Genomic DNA, 26,814 nt, shown 5'->3' on the forward strand with positions numbered 1-26,814 from the left:
CCAATCTAGATTTCTTAGATATCACCATCTATGCAGAACAGAACAAGTTGCAAACCAAAACTTTTTTCAAACCCGCAGCTAAAAACAGTTTACTATCTTTCAAAAGTTTCCATCCACATCCACTGAGAGAAAACCTGCCTTACAGCCAAGTTTTGAGGCTACGTAGAAATTGTAGTACAACTGGAGAATATAAAAAACAAGCTGAAGACCTGTGTGGTAAATTAAAAGATCGCGATTACCCACAGAAAATCATCAACACATGCAAGAAAAGAGCACAAAATCAAAATAGAGACAGTCTGTTGGAACCTACGGAAAGACAAGAAAAAGACCTGTTGACATGTGTGACTACGTACAGCTCTGCCTAAAATGATCTAAAGTAGATCATTAACAGAAATTGGAAAATTGTCACTTCAGCCAACATCAAGTGGCCTAAACCACGCTTTGCCAACAGAAGGACACGTAACCTCAAAGACCTGCTGGTCCATACCAGACCAATAGAGCAAAAAACTCAAGTCCTCGACTCTGGGACCTGCAACCAGTGACAGGACATTTCCCTTGCGGGTCGTGCTCTGTGTGTGGACTCACAAAACCAACAAAAGAAATCAAACTACTGCCAAACCTGACATGGACAATCCGCAATCACACGAATTGCAATACAAGCCATGTCATATACATGATTACATGTGCATGTAACAAACGTTATATTGGCATGACCTGCAGGAAGGTGAAATTACGTATAGGAGAACATCGAAGCAACATAAAATGCAGAAAAGGAACCACAAAAATGGCCACTCACTACATTGAAGCAGGACATACGACTGCTGATCTACAATGGATAGTATTGGAGACCCTAGTAAATAAAGGTCACAATGCCGAAAAAGTCTTGTTCGAAAAAGAACAACGGTTGGTGGACAGATTGAAGACAGATAGCGAAGGGTTAAATGACAATATCCCCTGGCACAGCCTTAACAGAGGTTAATTCTGCCACTAAACCGAATTCAGTTCTGTTAGACTGTTAACAACCCTGCCTCTGAAGTACATGCAGCCAATATATTATTACATATGTACCATCTGAAGAACATCCCTTTAACCGTAAATCATTGACTGTACACACTTATTTTACTTCTCTCCCTCACAAACTAATGAAGCCCTGTTAGGTGCAATATGATATGAGAATCACATGTCCAATACATTTCGCCATGCGAGTAAAACACCAAAAAATGCACAATGAATTGTGAGGGCAATGTTGACGTATGTTTTCAACATTAACAGAATTACTACCACGTCCCCCGTGTCTATCTTAAATAATTTGAGACACTCGGCAAAAAAGCCTTTTTTCAACTTTTTCAACACGAGAGCCAGATACCAGAATAACGCACTATGAATTGTGAGGGTAGGGTTTTTAATACCAATAGATTTATTACCACGTCCCCTTACTATTTTAAACAATTCGGGACACTCGGCATAAGAAACAGTCTTTTTTTTCGTTTCCATATAAACATTTGTTAAACGTGACCCAGAAATAGAGCCATGGAACCGGGACCCAGATGCCAGAGTCAGCACAGCACTGACAGGACCGCAGGTAGCACGGGGGCACTTTCGAGACACTGAGAGACTGCTACAAAACCGTAAAGTATCTAAATCTCTAAACAAAACCTCTTTTTGATATCGCTTATTTGTAGAAGGCTCCTTAGACCATCGAGGGCTCCGTGGACAGCACGCCACGGATCATTTTAAGGTAAAACGTTACTGTGCCAATTACAAGTGTGTTTTCAGGGTCCCGTATTACGTTGTTATTTTCTACATATTAAGCCGACATCTGAATAACAAATACGGGGGTCTTATCAACAACCAGATAAGAAATTGGCTGCACTAATGAGTTGTGTCAGTCGCTTATGGGGCATTTGAGATACTATTTGGTGAACTTATTACACGTCTAATACCGAATATTTTAACAAAGCGGAAGAGCAAGACGCTCCAAGTATTACCAAATAGAGGAGATACATTTTAGCTCCTGAGCCAAATGAGCACATACTACCATATAGCTACTGCCCATGTAAAAGGAAAACGACTGCATAAATCCTCAGTGTGAAAATGAATAAATACAGACAATACTGATTATTAATTTTTACAATGAATAATGGTCACAGAATAAGTGTGAATTTTGCCAAGCAGACCAACACACCTGTGTTTTTGCGAAAGGTATGAGTGAGTTGACCTAAAAAGACAGTGGTGTGTGGAACGAAAAGTATTGCCATTTTCTAGTTGCTATACAAAGTAGTAGAGCAATTTTTAGCAAAATTAGCTTTATGTTTGTGTTTGTCCTACACAGAGAACCCCCAATACCCTTGTTTTTTTCATGTTTGTTTACTCATTACAGGTACCTACGGGACCACCAATAGAGAAGGACTAATATGCCCTTCACCATTCATGACATCTGAACATACAATCCTGTTCTAGTGTTATCACCATCACAGAGACGCCCTTGGTCTCTATCTTCACTTAGTCCTGAAGAAAGCCCAATCGACCCTTGCTGGCGAATCAGGGCTGAAACATGTCGAACTTTTTAGAACAATGAATACCAGTGTGTGAGATACCTCAATTGTCTCAATACACACACCCACAATTTTAATAGTCTTGCACCCTGCTTTATTAAAATTGGAGATACAGGGTATACAAGCCTTTTTATTCTTTCACGGCACAACACTTCCCTATCACTAATCACTACTGCTGTAACCAAGGGTTTTCCTCCTGGTGGAGGGTGCACACACAACTAACCCCATGATTATGCACACACAAGTCTAAAAAGCGGAGAATCAAGATATACCGCTCTCGCTTAACATCAGACGCGTGCATGAGGGTTTTTTAATTGGGACAGAAGTACGCTACCTGCAAACCCAGGTTAAAGCAGGACAAGTGATCCCTTCTCATTTGATTATAAATACTATGAACAAGGAAGCTGAATGGATCACACTTTCCTTCTCCCTCCACAACTGATTATAAGTATATGAGCAGCGTGCCGCTGTGGGAGTCATTATTGCCTAACGAGTCTTTATTGGAAAACGAAAGACATTCAAGATGGCAGAGAACTTAGGCTTAAGTTACAACGCTGAAGAGATAGATGAGATACTTGCCCGCCCACCGCTTCTGTTGGACAAGGACCTCACTCAGACTTTGGCAAACACGAATGATTGGGACGAGTTAACGGAACTTAAAAAGGAACAAGTAAGAACAGCAGTCCACGGAATCATCATGACAGAGTATTTGAGAGTGAATGCGGCTCCCAAAGGACTCGGGGTTACAAATGCACACAGGATATTCCTCAAAGATCTCGCATTTAGAAGAGACTGGTCCGCCATCTCCTGGAAATGTACACGGGATTACCTAGTACTTATCATAAAGACTGCCACCAAACTAACTGACGAACTAACAATGAATATTAAGGTGATAGAAACCAAACTCAACAACATGGTACATGTAACAGTATACAAAAAAAAGACTGGAAGAGATCAACAAAGAAATGTCTGAAACACAAGAATTTCTTACCCAATCTAAACTGCAAAAACTGGGAAAAGAACTTAAGAAATTCTCATTAGAACGCATCCATCCCTACAGTCACAAAGACTATGTGTTCAACGACAACGGTTCAAATTACAGATCCAACATTGGATCCTCCAATGATGGGTCAGATTGGAGTGGGGATGAATTCCCTACATTTGGGAGAAACCGGAATCGTAATAGAAGAGGAAATCGAAGAGGCCGGAACATGTGACATAACCCACAGTTCCACATGAACTCACCATTCCAACCATTCAACCCGCATTTCCAAGGGTGGGGTAATCCTTACTTCCAAGGACCCCCACCAATGAACCTTCAGATGCAAACAGGACCAAACTACCAACCGAAGCTTCCTTTTTTAGCGAGAGGCCAAGCGAGCGAGAGGCCAAGACGGAAGGGAGTCACCTGGTCAGACCAAGCACGTCAAGTTCAAACCAGGAGCGTGACCACAGCAAAGACCGGAGGAAACACAATACCCTCATAGTGAATCTAACGGACAAGATCCTAACACCTGAACAAGAGAAAAGTCTTAACAAAGGACTGGGATATGTCCCTACACCAAACCTGGACGTCTTCAAAATCAAATTTGAAGTCGCAGAATTCTGCCGGAAACTAAAACTAAAGGCCTTTTTTAATAATCAAGAGATGCAACCACAGGATGGAGACACAACATTGAGATGAAAATCTCAATTCTGCCCACTGAACTCCCAAGTGCCTATTGAAATAATTACTTTTGAAAATGCAGTAATGAAAGAAGTAGGTGATCTAAAATATTACACGAAAAAACCTTTCCAAAATGTTACCAGGGCTGAACAAACAGCTTTAATTGAACTTCAAAACGACGGGGAAATTGTGATCAAACAAGCAGATAAGGGGGGTGGCATAGTCCTGTTGACTAAAACGGGCTATGACACCTAGTGTCAAGAACTCCTTTCTGACGACAAGTTCTATGAAATCATTGCCACGGATCCCACACCAAGATTACAGAGAACAATCACACAGATGGTGCAAGAGGCAGATATAAATAATTGGATTTCGAAAAAAGAAGCCGAATTCTTAGAGACAAGTACACCAAGGATTCCTTACTTTTATTCTCTCCCCAAAACCCACAAAGCTTGAGCCCCACCAGCTGGAAGACCTATTGTGTCCAGCATCGGTTCTGTATTAGAACCCCTGTCGCAATTTGCAGATGAATATCTAAAGCCAATCACACAACGGACACCGACTTACTTAAGAGACACAAGAGATCTCTTAAATCTGTTGAAGGACATCGAGTATTCTGAGGAAACCATGATACTATTCGGGCTATATGTAGAGAGTCTCTACACTAGCCTCCCACAGCAAAAAACGTTAGAAACCTTGGAAACAATACTTTTCAGCCAGGACTGGCATCACAAAACACCGAGACATTTAGTGTGGGAGTGCAGTAGACTAGCATTGACCGAATTTTTTTTTCAATACAGTAACACCATGTATAGACAGCGTCACGGCACGTCTAGGGGGACAAACGTTTGCTCTGAGCGTAGAAGGGCTCTACGTTAGCGATTTCGAGGAACAACATGTGAACAACACTGCAAATCCCTTCCACCGCCAGATATTATTCTGGCGTCGATACATAGATGACATTATCTTGATCTGGGAAGGAGACATTGAAAGCCTGAAAAAGTTTCACATGTGGATCAACAGCAGAGATGAATGGCTCAAATTTACATACACGGCAGATAGAACCAGGCTAGATTTCTTAGATATCACCATCTATGCAGAACAGAACAAGTTGCAAACCAAACCTTTTTTCAAATCCACAGCTAAAAACAGTTTACTATCTTTCAAAAGTTTCCATCCACGTCCACTGAGAGAAAACCTGCCTTACAGCCATTTTTTGAGGCTACGTAGAAATTGTAGTACAACTGGAGAATATAAAAAAGAAGCTGAAGACCTATGTGGTAAATTAAAATATTGCGATTATCCACAGAAAATCATCAACAAATGCAAGAAAAGAGCACAAAATCAAAATAGAGACAGTCTGTTGGAACCTACGGAAAGACAACAAGAAAAACACCTGTTGAGATGTGTGACTACGTACAGCTCTGCCCAAAATGATCTAAAGAAGATCATTAACAAAAATTGGAAAATTGTCACTTCAGCCAACATAAAGTGGCCTAAACAACGCTTTGCCAACAGAAGGACACGTAACCTCAAAGACCTGCTGGTCCATACCAGACCAATAGAGCAAAAAACTCAAGTCCCTCGACTCTGGGACCTGCAACCAGTGAAGAGACATTTCCCTTGCGGGTCGTGCTCTGTGTGTGGCCTCACAAAACCAACAAAAGAAATCAAACTACTGCCAAACCTGACATGGACAATCCGCAATCACACGAATTGCAATACAAGCCATGTCATATACATGATTACATGTCCATGTAACAAATGTTATATTGGCATGACCTGCAGGAAGGTGAAATTACGTATAGGAGAACATCGAAGCAACATAAAATGCAGAAAAGGAACCACAAAAATGGCCACTCACTACATTGAGGCAGGACATACGACTGCTGATCTACAATGGGTAGTATTGGAGACCCTAGTAAATAAAGGTCACAATGCCGAAAAAGTCTTGTTCGAAAAAGAACAACGGTGGGTGGACAGATTGAAGACAGATAGCGAAGGGTTAAATGACAATATCCCCTGGCACAGCCTTAGCACTTGTTAATTCTGCCACTAAACCGAATTGAGTTCCGTTAGACTGTTAACAACCCTGACTCTGAAGTACATGCAGCCAATATATTAATATATATGTACCATCTGAAGAACATCCCTTTAACCGTAAATCATAGACTGTACACACTTATTTTATTTCTCTCCCTCACAAACTAATGAAGCCCTGTTAGGTGCAATATGATATGAGAATCACATGTCCAATACATATCACCATGCGAGTAAAACACCAAAAAATGCACAATGATTTGTGAGGGCAATGTTGACGTATGTTTTCAACATTAACAGAATTACTACCACGTCCCCTGTGTCTATCTTAAATAATTCGAGACACTCGGCAACAAAGCCTTTTTTCAACTTTTTCAACACGAGAGCCAAATAACAGAATAACGCACTATGAATTGTGAGGGTAGGGTTTTTAATACCAATAGATTTATTACCACATCCCCCTACTATTTTAAACAATTCGGGACACTCGGCATAAGAAACAGTCTTTTTTCCTTTTCCATATCAACATTTGTTAAACGTGACACGAAAACAGAGCCATGGAACCGGGACCCAGATGGCAGAGTCAACATAGTACTGACAGGACCGCAGGTAGCACAGGGGCACTTTCAAGACACCGAGAGACTGCTACAAAACCGTAAAGTATCTAAATCTCTAAACAAAACCTCTTTTTGATATCGCTTATTTGTAGAAGGCTCTTTAGACCATCGAGGGCTCCGTGGACAGCACACCACGGATCGTTTTAAGGTAAAACGTTACTGTGCCAATTACGAGTGTGTTTTCAGGGTCCCGTATTACGCAGTTATTTTCTACATATTAAGCCGACATCTGAATAACGAATACGGGGGTTTTATCAACAACCAGATAAGAAAGGGGCTGCACTAATGAGTTTGTCAGTCGCTTATGGGGCATTTGAGATACCATTTGGTAAACTTATTACACGTCTAATACCGAATCTTTTAACAAAGAGGAAGAGCAAGACGCTCCAAGTATTACCAAATAGAGGAGATACATTTTAGCTCCTGAGCCAATTGAGCACATACTACCATATAGCTACTGCCCATGTAAAAGGAAAACGACTGCATAAATCCTCAGTGTGAACATGAATAAATACAGACGATACTGATTACTAATTTTTACAATGAATAACGGTCACAGAATAAGTGTGAATTTGCCAAGCAGACAAACACACCTGTGTTTTTGCGAAAGGTATGAGTGAGTTGACCTAAAAAGAAAGTGGTGTGTGGAACGAAACGTATTGCCATTTTCTAGTATCTATACAAAGAAGTACAGCAATTTTGAGCAAAATTAGCTTTATGTTTGTGTTTGTCCTACACAGAGAACCTCCAATACCCTTGTTTTTTTCATGTTTGTTTTCTCATTACAGGTACCTACGGGACCACCAATAGAGAAGGACTAATATGCCCTTCACCATTCACTATTCTTTCACGGCACAACACTTCCCTATCACTAATCACTACTGCTGTAACCAAGGGTTTTCCTCCTGGTGGAGGGTGCATAAACCACTATCCCCATGATTATGCACACACGAGTCTAAAAAGTGGAGAATCAAGATATACCGCTCTCGCTTAACATCAGACGCGTGCATGAGGGTTTTTTAATTGGGACAGAAGTACGCTACCTGCAAACCCAGGTTAAAGCAGGACAAGTGATCCATTCAGATATTTTACAACTAACGATGACAAATTGGCACCCTTACTTTAAGGACATATGGATTGGCCTTCTAAGCAGGTTGGGTCGCAGGAGGAAGGCAAGGTTCCCTGTTGAATGGTGGAACTGTTACACGACCTGCTTGGATGTAGATGCAAAGAATAATAATGCCATAGAGGGATGGCACAACTCATTCAACAAATCACTCGGAAAACCTCGCCCAAACTTTTATAATTTCTTGGAAATTTTGAGGAAGTAGCAAAATTTACAAGAAATTATAATAGTGCAATCTTTGACAGGCAGTCTGAACCCCAGTGTTTCAGAAAGAACAAAAGAAATGTCAGAGTGACTATTGGGTCAAATGTAACTGTTTTTGTTGAAGGTGGCTTCAGACTACCTAGACATTATTGCATGCAATATTTCTAAGAAACACTAAGGTGCTCATTACAATGTTGGTGGGAAAGCCTCCTTCTGACAGTCGGAATCTCCTTGACCACGTCGGAGCCCTTTCGACCGTTCGATTACGATGTTCGTGGTCGGACTGTAAACCACATGGTCATTCCCAATCGGTTCTGAGCTACTCGCAAAGTATCTGTGTCAGTCGCAACCGCATCGTATAACCCCTATGAACAGCGTTTCTGCCCTCAGGATTACGATGTTGATTTCCAACAGCCTTTCCGCGTTGGCCTGTCTGACACGAAAAGGCTGTCAGAGAGTGACCTGGCAGGGCCCCCTAGGCACCGTGGCCTATGGTTTATGGCTGAGGGGGTACCTTAGGGACCCCCCTATAAGACTCTGAACTGTGTGGCAGGAATTGTGGGGTGCCTGCAACAGGGTGCAGGGTTTTCCACAAACACCCCATTTCCCAACAAGAGCCTGTGTTCTGGCCGGTTGTAGGTCGGAACACAAGCTCCCATGGGAAAAAATGGAACTCTGATCCAACAGAGTTTGGTCTCATCGTTATCCGTCGGTCAGAACTGCCAACCCCAAGTTGGCCGGTCCAGATTCTGAGTCGGTGTGGGGAGGAGGCTTTCTGCCCGACAACAATGTATCCCCACACGTAGCAAAAGGATACAGACAAACTCTAAAGCAAAATGTACAGACAAAGGTTTATTCAAGCACGTACAGAGTGACTGTCTACACATTTCAGCTGCTCACAGCAGCCTTGATCACGACAGTGAGCGCCATGCTTTACACAGCATATGTAGTGAAGTAAGTAAATCATAGACATAAACAAAAAGTGCAAAGGACATAGAAGACATATCCAAGTGAAAATGTGCACGTTTAGACAACATAAATCCAAAAAAATACCTGTAATAGTTGGCTAGTTAAAATAAATAAATGTCACCATGTAGCAGTAACACATACAAAGGAAATACTTGCATTTTCCAATTGGGTAACCAAAATGCTACCACACAAATTCATTGGCCTTAACGAAGGAAGAGAGTAGTCCATGTATAACCCCCGGCTGAGGTTGTGCTATGGTGCTGGTTTATCCAACACAGTGCTATACAATATAAAATAGCTTACTTAAATACAACAGTTGGTGCAGAACCTCAAATGCATGGGTCTGGAACTAATCATGAACCACCAGCTATGCAAAGACAAAATGTCCCAAGAAAATGAGTAAGACCAACATGTTGGAGGGCAAGTGCCCCTATGCCTAACAATGTGTAAGTAGCACATAACATAAAGTGCACAAGTGTAAAATAAATGTGACACACATAAATATGTGCAAATTCAACTAAGGCAAGGAAAATGCTATAACCAATTGTTTCAGAATAATGAGCGGGTCGTAGACAGATAGTATCCCTTCCTAGTGTCATCGGACACTCTAATGCAATAGAAAGGATTATACACGCCATAGGGGGAAATAGTATACAGAATTATATATATATATATATATATATATATATATATATATATATATATATATATATATATATATATATATATGCATATATATATATATATATTTATATATATTTATATATATATTCACTGAAAAAACCATAGTTTTCAGGCCTTATATAGTTGGGAATTAGCATTTAAAAAATCTTTGAAATTCACAGAAAAAACCATAGGTTTCAGGCCTTATATAGTTAGGAATTAGCATTTAAAAAACCTTTAAAATTCACTCAAAAAACTATAAGTTTTAGCTGGACATTTCACTCATACAAAACCATTGAAATTGCTCCTATATAGTTAGTTGTACTAACTATATTTCGCGCACCCGCAATCCACTGCTGATGATGTCACATATTAAATCATTCATGACATGGTCAGTGACATCGCTGATGACATCTCAAATGACATCACTGATGACATCACTGATGACATCATCCAGTGAATGGGGTTTGCTTCGTTATTTAAATATGCATTATATATATATAGCAATTTGCATTGAAGAATGAGTGGATATATAAAAATAAATATTTGGATGGAGGATTTAGTAGCAGTGTAATTGACTGTTTACTTGACCAATTTATAGTGTCTCACTAAATATAGTGACTAAACTGTGTGAATATCTATATCACTTTGTCAGTTGTTGTGTAAACTGGTTCTCCAGTTGGTAACTAGCTATGTGAAAGTCTATATTAGTTATTGATTAGTTAACTGAGTATTTGTATGGGAGAGTGAATGTGTGTGTGGTTCGGTGGGGGGTGTGTGACTGCCCAAAGATGTGTAAATACTTGATTCACTAGATATATGAAGTTAAACCTACATGTTCTAACAGTTGTTTGTGTGAGTGAATATCTTTATGGGTGTGGTGATGTGCAAATATATTTCTCAATGGTACATGTCCAACAAACTAGAAAAATAAAAGGCAGTGTATGTGTCAGTTGTTGTATATAAATAAGTATACATAAGACTCAATGATTGTGTGAGTGACTGTATGGATAACTGTATACTTGTAATACTGATTTTATAATTCGCTAAGTATGACTTACTATCTAAATGAATAGATGAAGTTGTGTTTGTATAAGTGTGTAGCTAAGTAAATATGTAAGTATGATCCATTGTTTGCATAAGTGAGTAGGATGACTTCATATGTGAATAGGATGTGTGCTGGTGTGTAATGTCGATATAGGTGTATAAGTATTTTTGATAGTGTTCTATTGTTCATTGACAGCATGTATGAGTGAATCTACAGGTAAGTGATTAGATGTGTGTATACATCTATGAATCACTGAGTGGGTTTTTAGATACTTGTATTGCTGTGACAACGGATTCAAATATGATATTCTGCATTTTACAAAGAGTGATGAAAGATTTTACTAGTGTATGTGATTGTCACGTGGGTGATGTCATCAGTGATGTCATTTGAGATGTCATCAGTGATGTCACTGACCATGTCATGAATTATCTAATATGTGACATCATCAGCAGTGGATTGCGGGTGCGCGAAATATAGTTAGTACAACTAACTATATAGGAGCAATTTCAATGGTTTTGTATGAGTGAAATGTCCAGCTAACTATAACACCCCTAAAACTTATAGTTTTTGAAGTGAATTTCAAAGGTTTTTTATATGCTAATTCCTAACTATATAAGGCCTGAAACCTATGTTTTTTTCAGTGAATTTCAAAGGTTTTTTAAATGCTAATTCCTACTATATAAGGCCTGAAACCTATGTTTTTTCAGTGAATTTGCAAGTTTTTTAAATGCCATTTCTTAACTATATAAGGCCTGAAACCTATGGTTTTTTCAGTGAATTTGCAAGATTTTTAAATTCTAATTCCTAGCTATATAAGGCCTGAAACCTATGTTTTTTTTCAGTGAATTTCAAAGGTTTTTTAATGCTAATTCCTAACTATATAAGGCCTGAAACCTATGTTTTTTTTAGTGAATTTCAATGGTTTTTTTAAATGATAATTCCTAACTATATCAGGCCTGAAACCTATGGTTTTTTCATTTAATTTCGAAGGTTTTTTAAATGACGATTTTTAAAGGTATTAATTGTTATTTTTTTATACTGATTTACAGAATTTTTGCAGGCAGGTGTTCAGAGGGCACGCCTCCTTTTTACAACACTCAGCAGCGCAACCCCTGGCGCATTTGCAGAGGAGGAACTAATTCCCCTTGCATACTGGGGGTCCCTGGGGGGCAACTAGCCCACCAGGAGCCTCCAGTATAAGCCAGTGGGCTGCATTGCAGAGAGGTGTAATGAGGCCACACCCTTTTTTACACCTCTCTGCAACGCAGCCCCCGGGCGTGTTTGCAGAGGGGGTTCTAATTCCTCTTGCATACTGGGGGTCCCTGGGGGGCAACTAGCCCACCAGGAGCCTCCAGTATGCGCCAGGGTGCTGCTTTACTTTGCCCCGGAGGGCGTTGGTCCCCGGGGCAGTGTGGGGGGGATTGGGCACCCCCCACACTTCTTTATCAATATGCCCCCACGATTTGGTCCCCCTGGACCAGGTTTTTTAAAAAATTAATTTTTGGCCTTGGAGTCCTTGTGGGTGCCTCTGAGCAGGCCTAGGGGGTCAGAGTGCTTTTTTTTTGCACGTTTGTTTTTCTGCTTTCTTGTGCTCGGTCTACCTAGCACAAGATGGATGCCAACACTTCCTGGTTAAAAGTGTTGACAGCCAATGAGCATGCTGCTTTCTCGGGAAGGCATGCTGATTGGCTACCACTGTCTGTCAACACTCCAAACCAGGAAGTGTTGGCAGCCATCTTGTGCCTCGGTAGAACCAAGGCACAAGAAAGCAGTGAAACAAAGGTGGAAAACATGCAAAGGGGGCAGGGTAGAAGCACCCCGACCCCCTAGGCCTGCTCAGGGGTTCCCACAAGGACCCCCAAGGCCCAAAAATGTTTTTACATTTTTTTTGAAAAATCGCAGGGTACGTGCACCGTACGCATACCTAAGTGGGGGTACGCATACGGTGCGCGCATCCCGCAATAAAAAATTTTGGGCCTGGGAGGTCCTTGTTGGCCCCCCTGAGCAGGCCTAGGGGGTCAGGGTGCTTCTACCCTGCCCCCTTTTTGAGTTCTACATATTTGTTTTTCTGCTTTCCTGTGCCTCAGTCTACCGAGGCACAAGATGGCTGCCAACAATTTCTGTTTTGGAGTGTTGACAGACATTGGCAGCCAATCAGCATGCAGCTCGCGGATGCGAAGGCCCGCGCACGGTACGTGTAGATATATACATTTTTTGCCTTTTGATTTTCTTAGGAACTACTGGAGGGATTTACACCATTTAAGCAAAAGGGCGATCTACGAACCAAACTCTACCTCTCTGCCAATTTTGGTGTAATTCCGTTCAGCCGTTTGGGCTGTAGCCATGTCTAATCGTCCTATGGAAAATAACATGGGGAAAACACATTTTGGGACCCCCCTTTTTTCTCAGCCCACACTTGACGAATCCCCCCAAAACTTTCAGGGAAGGAGCGGAGGGGGCCATCTTCTTTGAGAAATTCGCGAAGATTCATCAACCGGCGCCAAAGTTATTCCCAATAGAATGTTGCGGATTTCCTATGGAAACTAGGTCCTAACTATATATACCAACTGGCGACCGCCAGTAGGTAATATATATATATATATATATTCACTGAAAAAACCATAGGTTTTAGCCCATATATAGTTAGGGATTAGCATTTACAAAACCGTAATTTACTCGCACAAAACCATAGAAATTCGCATATATAGTTAGATGCAATAACTATATATCGCGCACCCGCAACCCACTGCTGATGATGTCACATATTACATCATTCATGACATGGTCAGTGACATCACTGATGACATCACTGATGACATCTCAAATGACATCACTGATGACATCTCAAATGACATCACTGATTACATCACTGATGACATCTCAAATGACATCACTGATGACATCTCAAATGACAACATCCAGTGACTGTATGTTTCTGTAAAGTTAAAATATGTCTTACATATTGAAGAATGAGTGGATGTATAAGTGTTTGGATGAAGGATTTAGTAGGTGCATGACTGACTGTATGAGAGAATGATTAAATGTGTCTCACTGAGTGCATGGGTTAGTGACTAAACTGTCTTAATTTGTGCATCATTATTACTGTAGTTCTGTAAACTGCTGCATGTGTTGATCAGTAGCTATATGAGTAACTATATGGGTTATTGATTGGTTGCCCAAATATTTGTATGGGAGAGTGAGTGTGTGTGTGGGGGTGGCTGGGAGGTGTGTGACTCTGTGCATAGATGTGTGAGCAGTTGATTCAGTAGATGTATGGGTTCAAAAGTGCATGTGGAAACAGCTGTATGGGCGGTTGACTATCTGCATGAGTGCATTGGTGAGTAATTGGATTTCTCAGTGCTACATGTCAAAGTAAGTACATATGTAAAACACAGTACATGTAAGAGTTGACATATATAAATAACTGTGCATAAGAGCCAGTGAATGTGTGAGTGGCTGTATGGATCATTGTGAACTTGTATCATGGATTGTATAAGAGAGTAAATATGTGTTAGTATATGTTTCATTAAGTAAGGTGTGTATAACTGTATAGTTGAGGAAATGGAGGTGTGATTGATTCTTTGCATGACTGACTAGGTGTGTGAGTAACTCCATGGATGAGTGACAGTCTGTGAGAGTCTGTTTACACTGATTGTATCTAAGGTTATATTAGTGTGAAGAGGTTGATCGTATTATCACATGAATGATATCATCAGTGATGTGATCAGTAATGACAAATGAGATGTTATCAGTGATTTTATCAGTGATGTCATTTGAGATGTCATCAGTGATGTCATCAGTGATGTCATTTGAGATGTCATCAGTGATGTCATTTGAGATGTCATCAGTGATGTCATCAGTGATGTCACTGACCATGTCATGAATGATGTAATATGTGACATCATCAGCAGTGGGTTGCGGGTGCGCGATATATAGTTATTGCATCTAAATATATATGCGAATTTCTATGGTTTTGTGCGAGTAAATTAAGGTTTTGTAAATGCTAATCCCTAACTATATATGGGCTAAAACCTATGGTTTTTTCAGTAAATTTCAATGGTTTTTTAATAGCAAATATCAAAAGCTGTCAAATGTCAAGTACGTGATAGGTAAAAACATTTTCGTGTTTATGCACGCTGATGTGCTTTGAACGCTGCCCCCCCCTCTTTTCTCTTAGTAGTACTCTCTCTTTGCAGATAGTGAAGGGTAGTTAACGCAGGCCTTTGCCCCCGTTGTAATCCGTCGTGCCTGCTTGTCTCTCCATTTGATTGATTGTTATCCAAGCATTTACTGTTTTAGAATTGATTCTCTTTGGTTCATTCTCTATTTACAAACAAGCACAGAGTCGCAATACTCTGTTTAGTCTTTGCAGATAGTGAAAAATCATGAAAAAAAACAAAAGTAATCGAGCAAAATCAGTAGGCCAATAATGGGATCTCTTTTTGACCTCGCTAAAATAGAAACATTAGGAACAACCCTTCATGAGAAATACGAAACTAGTGAGATGAACTGAGCTCCACACCATGATAGCTGCAAGACAGCTCGGCTCCGCCACCCACCCCGCCCAAAATAACGATAAACTCTATGCAAATATTATAAATATATACAACACACCAGCAAAGTAACAGGGTAAAACATTTTATTAAATAACTATTTACATAACTATTTTATACTTTTTGTTGCCTGATCCGGCTAGCTCAATCGATCGAGCATGAAACTTATGCACTCTAATAGCAAGCGTTGCTGCTGATGCTATGCAGACAAAAACTGGTTTTCAGTTTGTACATTCATCAAGATTTTTCCATCCAAGGCTGGTTGAGAGTTTGTAGAACGATGGCTTCAGATTTTCAACATACGGTGTGGTGGCGCGGACTGGGCGCTTGGCTCCTGCCCCCTCCCCAAGTTGTGTTGCCCTGGTGTGGCCTAAGATCGCCCCCGACATAGGCGGCCGGCTCCCGGGGTCCGGCGGAACTTTTTGCCTTTTGATGACTCTTCCATTCTGGACCTTGTCCCACAATCCGTTTGACTTGAAGACACGCTGTAGTGGGGCGCCCCTTTACCGTTTCAGTTGCCATTCCGCCCGCTTTTGCTACACTGTGCCTCTTCCGCCATTCAGCTGTTTACCGCCCGCTCTTGCGACTACAGCGTCTCGCTCACCATGTAGTTGAGTTGCTCCCGCTCTTGTGATGCAGCGATAGGCGGCTGCCACAGGACTCTCAAAATGGCGGCCGGCTCTTCAGATTTGGGTGTGGTCCACTAAAATGGCCCTGGGACACCTTGGAACTCGGACGCTTGTCTGCTAGGGCTTGGGCCCCATTCTCGAAAGCGTCCACTGAGCCTTGAAGATTCTACAAAAGCCTTGGGGGCCCCCGACTCCCGCAGGCTTCTGGTGGGGAGCGGCTGCCATGATTGCTCGTGGAATGGCCACGACTGAGCTACGAGATGGTGGTGCTCTCATGCTGACGCCAGCTTCAGTCTGAAACATCCAGAAACACTGTAGACTACCAATTCGATCAGTTCCGGTAGCGCCCCAACGTGACCCGGTAGGGAAGAACTTGCCCTCCCCTCTTTGACTGATGGTTCTTGTTGCCTGTCCCTTCTGTTGTCATTTAACAGAACTTTTTAGACTGCTGAAAGGGGTTGTGTTCCGACCGCTGGTTGGTGGACACATTTTGACTATATTCTGGACCTACGTTGTCGCGTAATGTGTTATATGACACGCCGCGTTAGCGCACCCGGAAGTGCTCCGGTGCGCGAAGCGCAGCTTCCCGGAAGCGATCCGGGGCGCGTCGCACAGCGCGTAACGTAAGCATAACAGGTCATGTGACTTGTTAATAAAACTTTTCATTGGTTCATTTTACTTTTGTTATTCTAATGAGGAAAGGCTTGGTCATATGACCTAAAAATTACGCTTTTTATTGCTTTCGAACATTATTTTTTCTTAAACATATATGTTATAATGTTCCAGGCTAATGTACTTTCCCGGAAAATTTACAACTGTCCTGCAAGTAAAATATATTCCTTTTTCTAGAAAAAGGGCGTTTCTTCGTCCCATGACGGAGCCGTTGAGCAAAAGAGGCTCGGCCTGCTGTCTTAGTCGCCGATACGCCTGAATATCAGATTCTTATCGATCACTTTATGTTGCAGGAGTAGAAAACACAACAGCCCTTGACCATTTATCTTTACTGCGTTCCTGCGTATTATACCTTTTATCCGTCATGTGATTGGACTGCTTTATTTCACTTGCCTTTTACTGATTCGAAAACAGTGACTAAAATTAAAAACTTTACCAATGTAAATACTACTACCATGTTTTGTTTTAAAAACCTTTATTGTGAAAATGTCAGTATACAAATACGGGCCTATAACCACGTGGGCCGGCCACGGAGCAAACTGGAATCGTATATGATGAGGAGACATTTACACTGTAGAGGAACGTAACGAGCGGGCCTATTAGGTTGCAAGAACTAAGGTGTCTAACAGTTGCGGAATCGGTGGACGTACATTTTGTAATTAAAATACGACAGGGCCACTTACAATAAAATTATCTAGATATACATTTGCGGGCAAGTACCATGGGTGACGTTAATTCGAACTTTCAATAGTACAGTAATCAATAACACATCAGAACTTAATATCAATAGGGATGTCGAAATATTCAATCAATTCTCGTCCCCGCCCGCCATGTGCTTCAAAACTGCATACCTATCTCGTGATATCAAGGTTGTGCAACCAGTACACAACAAGGAGTTACGAGTCCCATTTATACCGGCGCCATTTTGGGCGAGGCCGGGCAGGTCCAGGATATAGTCAAAATGTCTCCACCAACCAGCGGTCGGACCAGAACCCCTTTCGGCAGTCAAAAAAGGTTCAGTTAAATGACAACAGAAGAGATAGGCAACAAGAACCACCAGTCAAAAGAGGGGAGGGCAAGATCTGAAGCCATTGTTCTACAAACTCTCAACCAGCCTTGGATGGAAAAATCCTGAAGAATGTACAAACTGAAAACCAGTTTTTGTCTGTATAGCATCAGCAGCAACGCTTGAGTCAGCTTTGTGTGAAGCCGCCATTTTGATTCAATCAATAGCGTCCCCCTGCACACATTCAGGGACCTGGTCGTGTCTTCAGGTCAAACGGATTGTGGGACAAGATGCAGAAAGGAAAAGGAAAAAAGTTCCGCCGGACCCCGGGAGCCGGCCGCCTATGTCATGGGCGATCTTTGGCCACACCAGGGCAATAGTGAAGCTGCAGCAGGTGCAAATAAGCTTCAGACAGTGTTACAAGCGCTGCTCAGAACTCTCAACTATGACACCACCTCCGTGCCATCCGGATCTTGGCGCCTTGTGCTGGTTCCGACCTATTCACACATCGGTCCGCTACTGACACCACCTCATAGGCCAACGGGGCACCCCACGCCGACCTTCGGCGCAGCATTGTAGGATGGCCACACCAGTGCGGCAACTTGCTAGACACCACCTCGGTGCCATCCAGATCTCAGCGCGTTGTGCTGCCTTCGGCCTACTGTAGCCGCAAGTGCGGACGCAACTCAGCTGGATAGCGAGTGAAACACCAAGGGGCGCCCCACTGCAGCCGAGGAGCCTCCATCTTGGGGGCGACGCACAGCATCACATTGCTTTCCAATGCAGTCAGATCCTCAAACAGCCCCCACTGACTGACGTGGCCTCACAGGCCAACGGGGCGCCCCACGCCGACTTTCGGCGCAGCATTGTAGGATGGCCACACCAGTGCGGCAACTTGCTGGACACCACCTCGGTGCCATCCGGATCTTGTCGCGTTGTGCTGCCTTCGGCCTATTCGCACATCGGTCCGCTACTGACGCCGCCTCACGTGCCAACGGATTTTCTACGCTTTTTATAGCAGCGCGTAACGTAAGCATAACAGGTCATGTGACTTGTTTATAAAACTTTTCATTGGTTCATTTTACTTTTGGTTTCCTAATGATGGAAGGCTTGATCATATGACCTAAAAATAACACTTTTCATTGGATTAAAACATTTTTTTTTCCCAAACGATGAAAGCCCCACCTTGTTTCTGGATGTTTCAGACTGAAGCTGGCGTCAGCATGAGAGCACCACCATCTCGTGGCTCGGTCGTGGTCATTCCGCGAGCAATCATGGCAGCCGCTCCCCACCGGAAGCCTGCAGGAGTCGGGGTCCCCCAAGACTTTTGTAAAATCTTCAAGGCTCAGGGGACGTCCGAGTTCCAAGGTGTCCCAGGGCCATTTTAGTGGACCAGGCCCAAATCCGAAGAGCCGTCCGCCATTTTAAGAGTCCTGTGGCAGCCGCCTATCGCTGCACCGCAAGAGTGGGCGCAACTCAACTACATGGTGAGCGAGACGCTGTAGCCGCAAGAGTGGGCGATAAACAGCTGAATGGAGGATGAGGCACAGTGTAGCAAAAGCGGGCGGAATGGCAACTGAAACGGTAAAGGGGCGCCCCAGTACAGCAGACGAGCCTCCACCTGGGGAGGCCCGTTCACGCCGCCTCCCCCCCCCCCCCCCCGGGGCGCCCCACGCCGTTTTTCGGAGCAGCATTGTAGGATGCCAAAACCAGTGCGCCAACTTACTGGACATCACCTGGGTGCCATCCACATCTCAGCGCGTTCTGCTGCCTTGGGACTATTCGCACAACAGACCGCTACTGACGAGGCCTCCCCCCGCACCCCCCGGGACGCCCCACGCCGTTTTTCGGAGCTGCATTGTAGGATACCAAAAACCAGTGCGGCACCCAGGTAACATCACCTGGGTGCCGTCCAGAACTCAGCACGTTGTGCTGCCTTGGGACTATTCACACAAAACACAGCTACTGACCATTGTTGCTTCTTTTTTCAAAAAAATGTTTAAATGTATTTACTGTTTTTGTTGCGTTGTATATATTTATAAGTTATTAAAGTGTTATAATCCTACTACTTTGTTGGAGTGCTATATATTTTTTATGTGACACATAATTGTAAAAACTTTGATGTACAAAGAGGCATCCCTGGAATCTTCCGCTTCAGGCTCGGACCCACACACCCTCACAGTGAGAATCCCCTCCCCAAGCACAATACAGGATGGTTATCAGATAGTAGGAACGCGTGTGGTGTGACGGATCTCATCGGGTGGGGGCCTTGATCTACTGTAACTCCTTTGAAGAGGGGTGATTCTCTACAGCGGGGGCCATAAACTACATCTGCAGGGCTAGGTGATAGCCTGGGACCGGCCTGGACAATCGGACACAGAGGAAGAGGAGTGTCAGAGGGTGCGGTAGTGAATAGGGTGAAAGGGAGGTGTCGGGCGGGCACAGGGTGTGATTCTCAGGGAAGAACAGCGCAGATGGGAGGAGGTTTCTGGCCCATGCATGAGAGAGAGAGCGGGGGTGACCAGTGCGTGGGGGAGATGCTTGCGAGGGTGGGGAGCCATGCTGAGGATCGGCGGCGTGCAGAGAGTGGGTCTGGCCAAGGCATCTAAAATGGCTGCCGTGCTCAACAAAAGTGTGGCATTGCAAAAAAGGCAAGATAGAGCAGACAATGTTTATCAATAAGGATTAATTTATAACAATTATTTTTAACGAAATATTTACTCGCAGTGACAAAATGGCGGTCAACAGTTCCTGATTTCCATCGAATCGAACGTTAACAGACGTCACGCAGCAAAAAAAAAAAAACGCTCACGCACAGCCGCTGGAAGACATGTATCAACATATATGAGCCTCCTCAGCCACCCTCAGAAAACATAAGGGGTCAGGATACGTCTCCCGTACCCCCTTATACCTAGTAATTTAATTAAATCGAAACACAAAATGGCGAATTCACGTTTCGCTACCAGTTTGCGACCCGGTTCGCGAACCGAGAAGTGCTTCTACCGCGAAAAATCTAATTTTTATTATTTGCCCCACGGGACCCTTTAATAACCCCAACATCATTCCTAGGGGGTCAAGAGGGGTCTACCTTGCCCCCTTTCATTAAATTCCCCCTTCGTTTTTCTCCTCCTCTTGTCTCTCGATCCTACCGAGAGACAAGATGGCGGCCGCACCGGACTGTTTAGAATGTTGACAGACACCGGAGAGACAATCAGCTTCGCTACGCAAAGCTCCGTTACGCGAAAAGTACGCGATCTGGAGCGCTATCTGGGACGCTGTCACAGATATATCTGTTTTTTAAAACGTTAATTTCTCAAAATCCACTGGAGCAAAAAATATTGAGACCCAGCAAAGGCACATTGGGCTAACAGTCCCTATAATTTTGCCAAGTTTCGTGTAAATCCATTCAGCCGTTCGAGCTAAAAGTGAGGCCAAACTCCCTATGGAAAAATGAATGGGAAAAACGCGTTTTGGGACCCCCCTTTTCTCTCGGCCCCCCCTTGACAGAACCCCCCCAAATTTTCAGGGGCTGCTCAGAAACAGAATGTGCCATTTTCCTGAAAATTTCAGCCGATTCCGTCCACAAACGCCAAAGTTATTAGACATAGAATTTTCAAAAGTTCCATAGAGAAAAAATCCTAACTATATATACCTACTGGCTATCGCCAGTAGGTAATATATATATATATATATATATATATATATATATATATATATATATATATATATATATATATATATATATATATATATATATATATATATATATATATATATATATATATATATATATGTTTGAGCAATGCCCTCGAGCTTTGACGGGGCACTCGATACTCTCCCAGCCATCCGGTTTTATTTGCCTTGCTGACGCTCGCATTCAAACAATTCAAACAGTTTTCCCCATGTTCGTCCGACGCGTTTCAAGGCTGTTGCGCCTCTTAATCATGGACTGTGCACAGCGGAGATGAAGACTCACCACAGACTGATTTTCGACCTTTTATTGAAGAAAAGTACTACCCATAATGGGCGTGGCTCATTGGTTGACATCCAGCTGCATGCTGGTAATTATAGTCCCGGCCGTAGTGAGTGTCTTTAGAATACCTTGAGTAGGCTCATTTCCACCGCTTTGTTTGCACTGGTTCTCTTCCTTAACCCTTTCGATGCTGATGACGAGCTCAGCTCGTCATCACCCAAAGGTGTCGTGTGCTGATGACGAGCTGAGCTCGTCATGGTGCCACTAAAATGGCATTTTCCAGCACAGGGGGGGAAAACGCCCAGCAGCCATGTGGTTAAGTAGGTATGAAGGTTTGTAAATGCGTGAATGTTCTCCACGGGAGGGTATGCTTGCAAGGCAGCAAAGGGTACTTTTCTTCAATAAAAGGTCAAAAATCAGTCTGTGGTGAGTCTTCATCTCCGCTGAGCACAGTCCATGATTAAGAGGCGCAACAGCCTTGAAACGCGTCGGACGAACATGGGGAAAACTGTTTGAATTGTTTGAATGCGAGCGTCAGCAAGGCAAATATAACCGGATGGCTGGGAGAGTATCGAGTGCCCTGTCAAAGCTCGAGGGCATTGCTCAAACATTATTTACACGCCCACCCTTGGCCATGGACAGGAGCACCACATCCATTTTGTTCGCTGGCAGAAGCTGAATCTGGAATGGGCTTGTGGCAGGAAACCCTTTGCTGCCTTGCAAGCATACCCTCCCGTGGAGAACATTCACGCATTTACAAACCTTCATACCTACTTAAGGAAGAGAACCAGTGCAAACAAAGCGGTGGAAATGAGCCTACTCAAGGTATTCTAAAGACACTCACTACGGCCGGGACTATAATTACCAGCATGCAGCTGGATGTCAACCAATGAGCCACGCCCATTATGAGTGGTACTTTTCTTCAATAAAAGGTCGAAAATCAGTCTGTAGTGAGTCTTCATCTCCGCTGTGCACGGTCCATGATTAAGAGGCGCAACAGCCTTGAAACGCGTCAGACGAACATGGGGAAAACTGTTTGAACTGTTTGAATGCGAGCGTCAGCAAGGCAAATAAAACCGGATGGCTGGGAGAGTATCGAGTGCCCTGTCAAAGCTCGAGGGCATTGCTCAAACATTATTTACACGGCCACCCTTGGCCGTGGACAGGAGCACCACATCCATTTTTCGCTGGCAGAAGCTGAATCTGGAATGGGCTTGTGGCAGGAAACCCTTTGCTGCCTTGCAAGCATACCCTCCCGTGGAGAACATTCACGCATTTACAAACCTTCATACCTACTTAAGGAAGAGAACCAGTGCAAACAAAGCGGTGGAAATGAGCCTACTCAAGGTATTCAAAAGACACTCACTACGGCCGGGACTATAATTACCAGCATGCAGCTGGATGTCAAGCAATGAGCCACGCCCATTATGGGTAGTACTTTTCTTCAATAAAAGGTCAAAAATCAGTCTGTGGTGAGTCTTCATCTCCGCTGTGCACAGTCCATGATTAAGAGGCGCAACAGCCTTGAAACGCATTGGACGAACATGGGGAAAACTGTTTGAATTGTTTGAATGCGAGCGTCAGCAAGGCAAATTAAACCGGATGGCTGGGAGAGTATCGAGTGCCCTGTCAAAGCTCGAGGGCATTGCTCAAACATTAATTACACGGCCACCCTTGGCCGTGGACAGGAGCACCACATCCATTTTTCGCTGGCAGAAGCTGAATCAGGAATGGGCTTGTGGTAGGAAACCCTGTGCTGCCTTGCAAGCATACCCTCCCGTGGAGAACATTCACGCATTTACAAACCTTCATACCTACTTAAGGAAGAGAACCAGTGCAAACAAAGCGGTGGAAATGAGCCTACTCAAAGTATTCTAAAGACACTCACTATGGGCGGGACTATAATTACCAGCATGCAGCTGGATGTCAACCAATGAGCCACGCCCATTATGGGTAGTACTTTTCTTCAATAAAAGGTCGAAAATCAGTCTGTGGTGAGTCTTCATCTCCGCTGTGCACAGTGCATGATTAAGAGGCGCAACAGCCTTGAAACGCGTCGGACGAACATGGGGAAAACTGTTTGAATTGTTTGAATGCGACCGTCAGCAAGGTAAATTAAACGGGATGGCTGGGAGAGTATCGAGTGCCCTGTCAAAGCTCCAGGGCATTGCTCAAACATTAATTACACGGCCACCCTTGGCCGTGGACAGGAGCACACATCCATTTTTCACTGGCAGAAGCTGAATCTGGAATGGGCTTGTGGCAGGAAACCCTTTGCTGCCTTGCAAGCATACCCTCCCGTGGAGAACATTCACGCATTTACAAACCTTCATACCTACTTAAGGAAGAGAACCAGTGCAAACAAAGCGATGGAAATGAGCCTACTCAATGTATTCTAAAGACACTCACTACGGCCGGGTCTATAATTACCAGCATGCAGCTCGATGTCAACCAATGAGCCACGCCCATTATGGGTAGTACTTTTCATCAATAAAAGGTCGAAAATAGGTCTGTGGTGAGTCTTCATCTTCGCTGTGCACAGTCCATGATTAAGAGGCGCAACAGCCTTGAAACGCGTCGGACGAACATGGGGAAAACTGTTTGAATTGTTTGAATGCGAGCGTCAGCAAGGCAAATAAAACCGGATGGCTGGGAGAGTATCGAGTGCCCTGTCAAAGCTCGAGGGCATTGCTCAAACATATATATATATATATTCCAAACTCAGCCTCAACATGGGATACGAAGAGGAGACGACATCAAATGTGGTGAAACTTTTTTTATTTTCCTTTATCGCCGCTTTTCAATATATATATTACCTACTGGCGGTCGCCAGTAGGTAGTTATAGTTAGGATCTACTTTCCATAGGTAATCTGCAACATTCTATTGGGAATAACTTTGGCGCCGGTGGACAAATCTTCGTGAATTTCTCAAAGTAGGTGGCCCGCTCCGCTCCGCTCCTTCCATGAAAATGTGGGGGGGATTAGTCAAGCGGGGGCCGAGATAAAAGTGGGTCCCAAAACGTGTTTTCTCCATGTTAATTTCCATAGGGCGGTCGAACTCACTTTTAGCTTGAACGGCTGAATGGATTTCCACCAAACTTGGCAAAATTGTAGGGACTGGTAGCCCAATGTGCCTTTGCTATGTCTCAAGATATGTGCTCCAGTGGATTTTGAGTAATTTAGATTAAAAAAAAATATATATCTATGGCCTCGCCCCGGTACGCGCACCGGGGAGCGCTCTGGGCATGCCACGCGAGGTGCGCACGGAAAGCTGATTGGCTCTCCGGTGTCTGTAAACATTCGAAACAGTCCGGAGCGGCCACCATCTTGTGTCTCGGTAGGATAGAGACACAAGAGGGGCCAAAAACAAAGGGGGAAATAACCAAAAGGGGGCAGGGTCGACCACCCCTGACCCCCTAGGTTTTATGTGGGGGACATAAAAGGGCCCCGGCGCTGAAAACAAACAAAAAAAAATTCGATTTTTGCGGGGGGAGCGACCGGAACGTGTCCCTGTACACGTACCGGGGAGCGTACCGTGGAGAAAAAAGCATGACAGAGTTTCCCAAAAAAGTTGCTTTTTTTATACATTAGAGGTAGTTCTAAAAAGAACTGTTGTTTTTATTCTTTTTGTTGTTTTCTAAAGGGCTCAACAGGAGCAAAAAAAAAAGCGGAAAAAATTTATGTTTCCTTGGGCACTTGTGGTTATCCCAAGCACGGTTAATAAGTGTGATGCAATGCTCTCCATAGCATATTGTTTGTCCACAAAAAATACAAACCATTTTAAAATTGGAAAACTTGGTTTGTATGGTGGAGCACATCTCCCTAACTTCCGGTCCTGATGGGGTGGAAACGTTAGTTTGGGAGGTGCTGGCAGAAGATTGGACAGGGTTTCTGGCCAGTTCCCTGACCTCTGCCCTAGCATAGTTATTTGGATGCTTCCGTTGCATGTGTCTGATCATGGTGTGGTTTCCAAAGGAGTATTTTTTGTTGGGATTCCCCCTTGACAGCTCCTGGTGACATATTAAGCAGGTTGCCTTAGGCGCATTTACTTTTTTTTTTGTCGTTGGGGATTGAAAAAAATTGCCAGATGATGTGCTCTTTAGGTTTGTAGGTAATATTGTCCTCTGGGACGAATCTCCTCTCCTCCTCCTCCTCATCCTCCTCCTCTTCTTGATCTCCACCACTGTGAAGTTGTGGTCGTCCTAGCGGTGGTGGTGGTGGTGGTCCAGAAGATCCAGCAGCTGCAGCTAATGTAGGCATTTTCTACTGAAATAACTGCAGGTCTACCTCTCTCAAAGCACAAAGGTAGAATGAGGAAAAAAGGTGGAAAAGAAAATTGTTCTGAACCAATGAAAAGTGTTATTTTAAGGTCACATGACCTGGCCTTACATCATTAGGAAACCAAAAGTGAAATGAACCAATAAAAAGTTTTATTTTCAGGTCACATGACCCGACATGCTTACGCTACGCGCCCCGGGTCGCGCCCCGAGGCGTGCCCGTAGTCGCGCCCCGGAGCGCGCTCGGGGGCGCGTAGCGCAAGCGCGTCAGGACGTTGCGTGATCGTATGCGCTCGGGTGCTCCCAGGTACGCTTACGCAGTGCGTCATATGATGCATCACGCTGTTACGCGAAATGTCACGATGGTGTTTTCGTACGCGAGAATAGAGCTAACGGGACGCTCACCGGTACGCGCCCCGGGGCGCGCCAAAGCACTGCGCTTACCCGTGCGTTCACCATTACGCGCCCCTGGAGCGCTCCGGGGCAAAAAATAATAAAAAAAAATAAATATTACATAATTATACAATATAAAATTCGTTATAACATTTTTTACTTTTGATACCTATAGAGAAATGCTATTAAAAAACCATTGAAATTCACTGAAAAAAACCATAGGTTTCACACCAGTTATAGTTAGGAATTAGCATTTAAAAAAAACCTATTAAATTCACTGAAAAAACCATAGGTTTGACACCAGTGATAGTTAGCTGGAAATTTTACTGACATAAAACCATTGAAATTCCCATGTTATAGTTAGTTGGACTCATAATAACTTGCGCGTGTAATGCACTGCTGATGACATCACATATTACTTCA

The sequence above is a fragment of the Lissotriton vulgaris genome, chromosome 6, assembly GCF_964263255.1.
Source record: "Lissotriton vulgaris chromosome 6, aLisVul1.2, whole genome shotgun sequence".
Taxonomy (NCBI): domain Eukaryota; kingdom Metazoa; phylum Chordata; class Amphibia; order Caudata; family Salamandridae; genus Lissotriton; species Lissotriton vulgaris.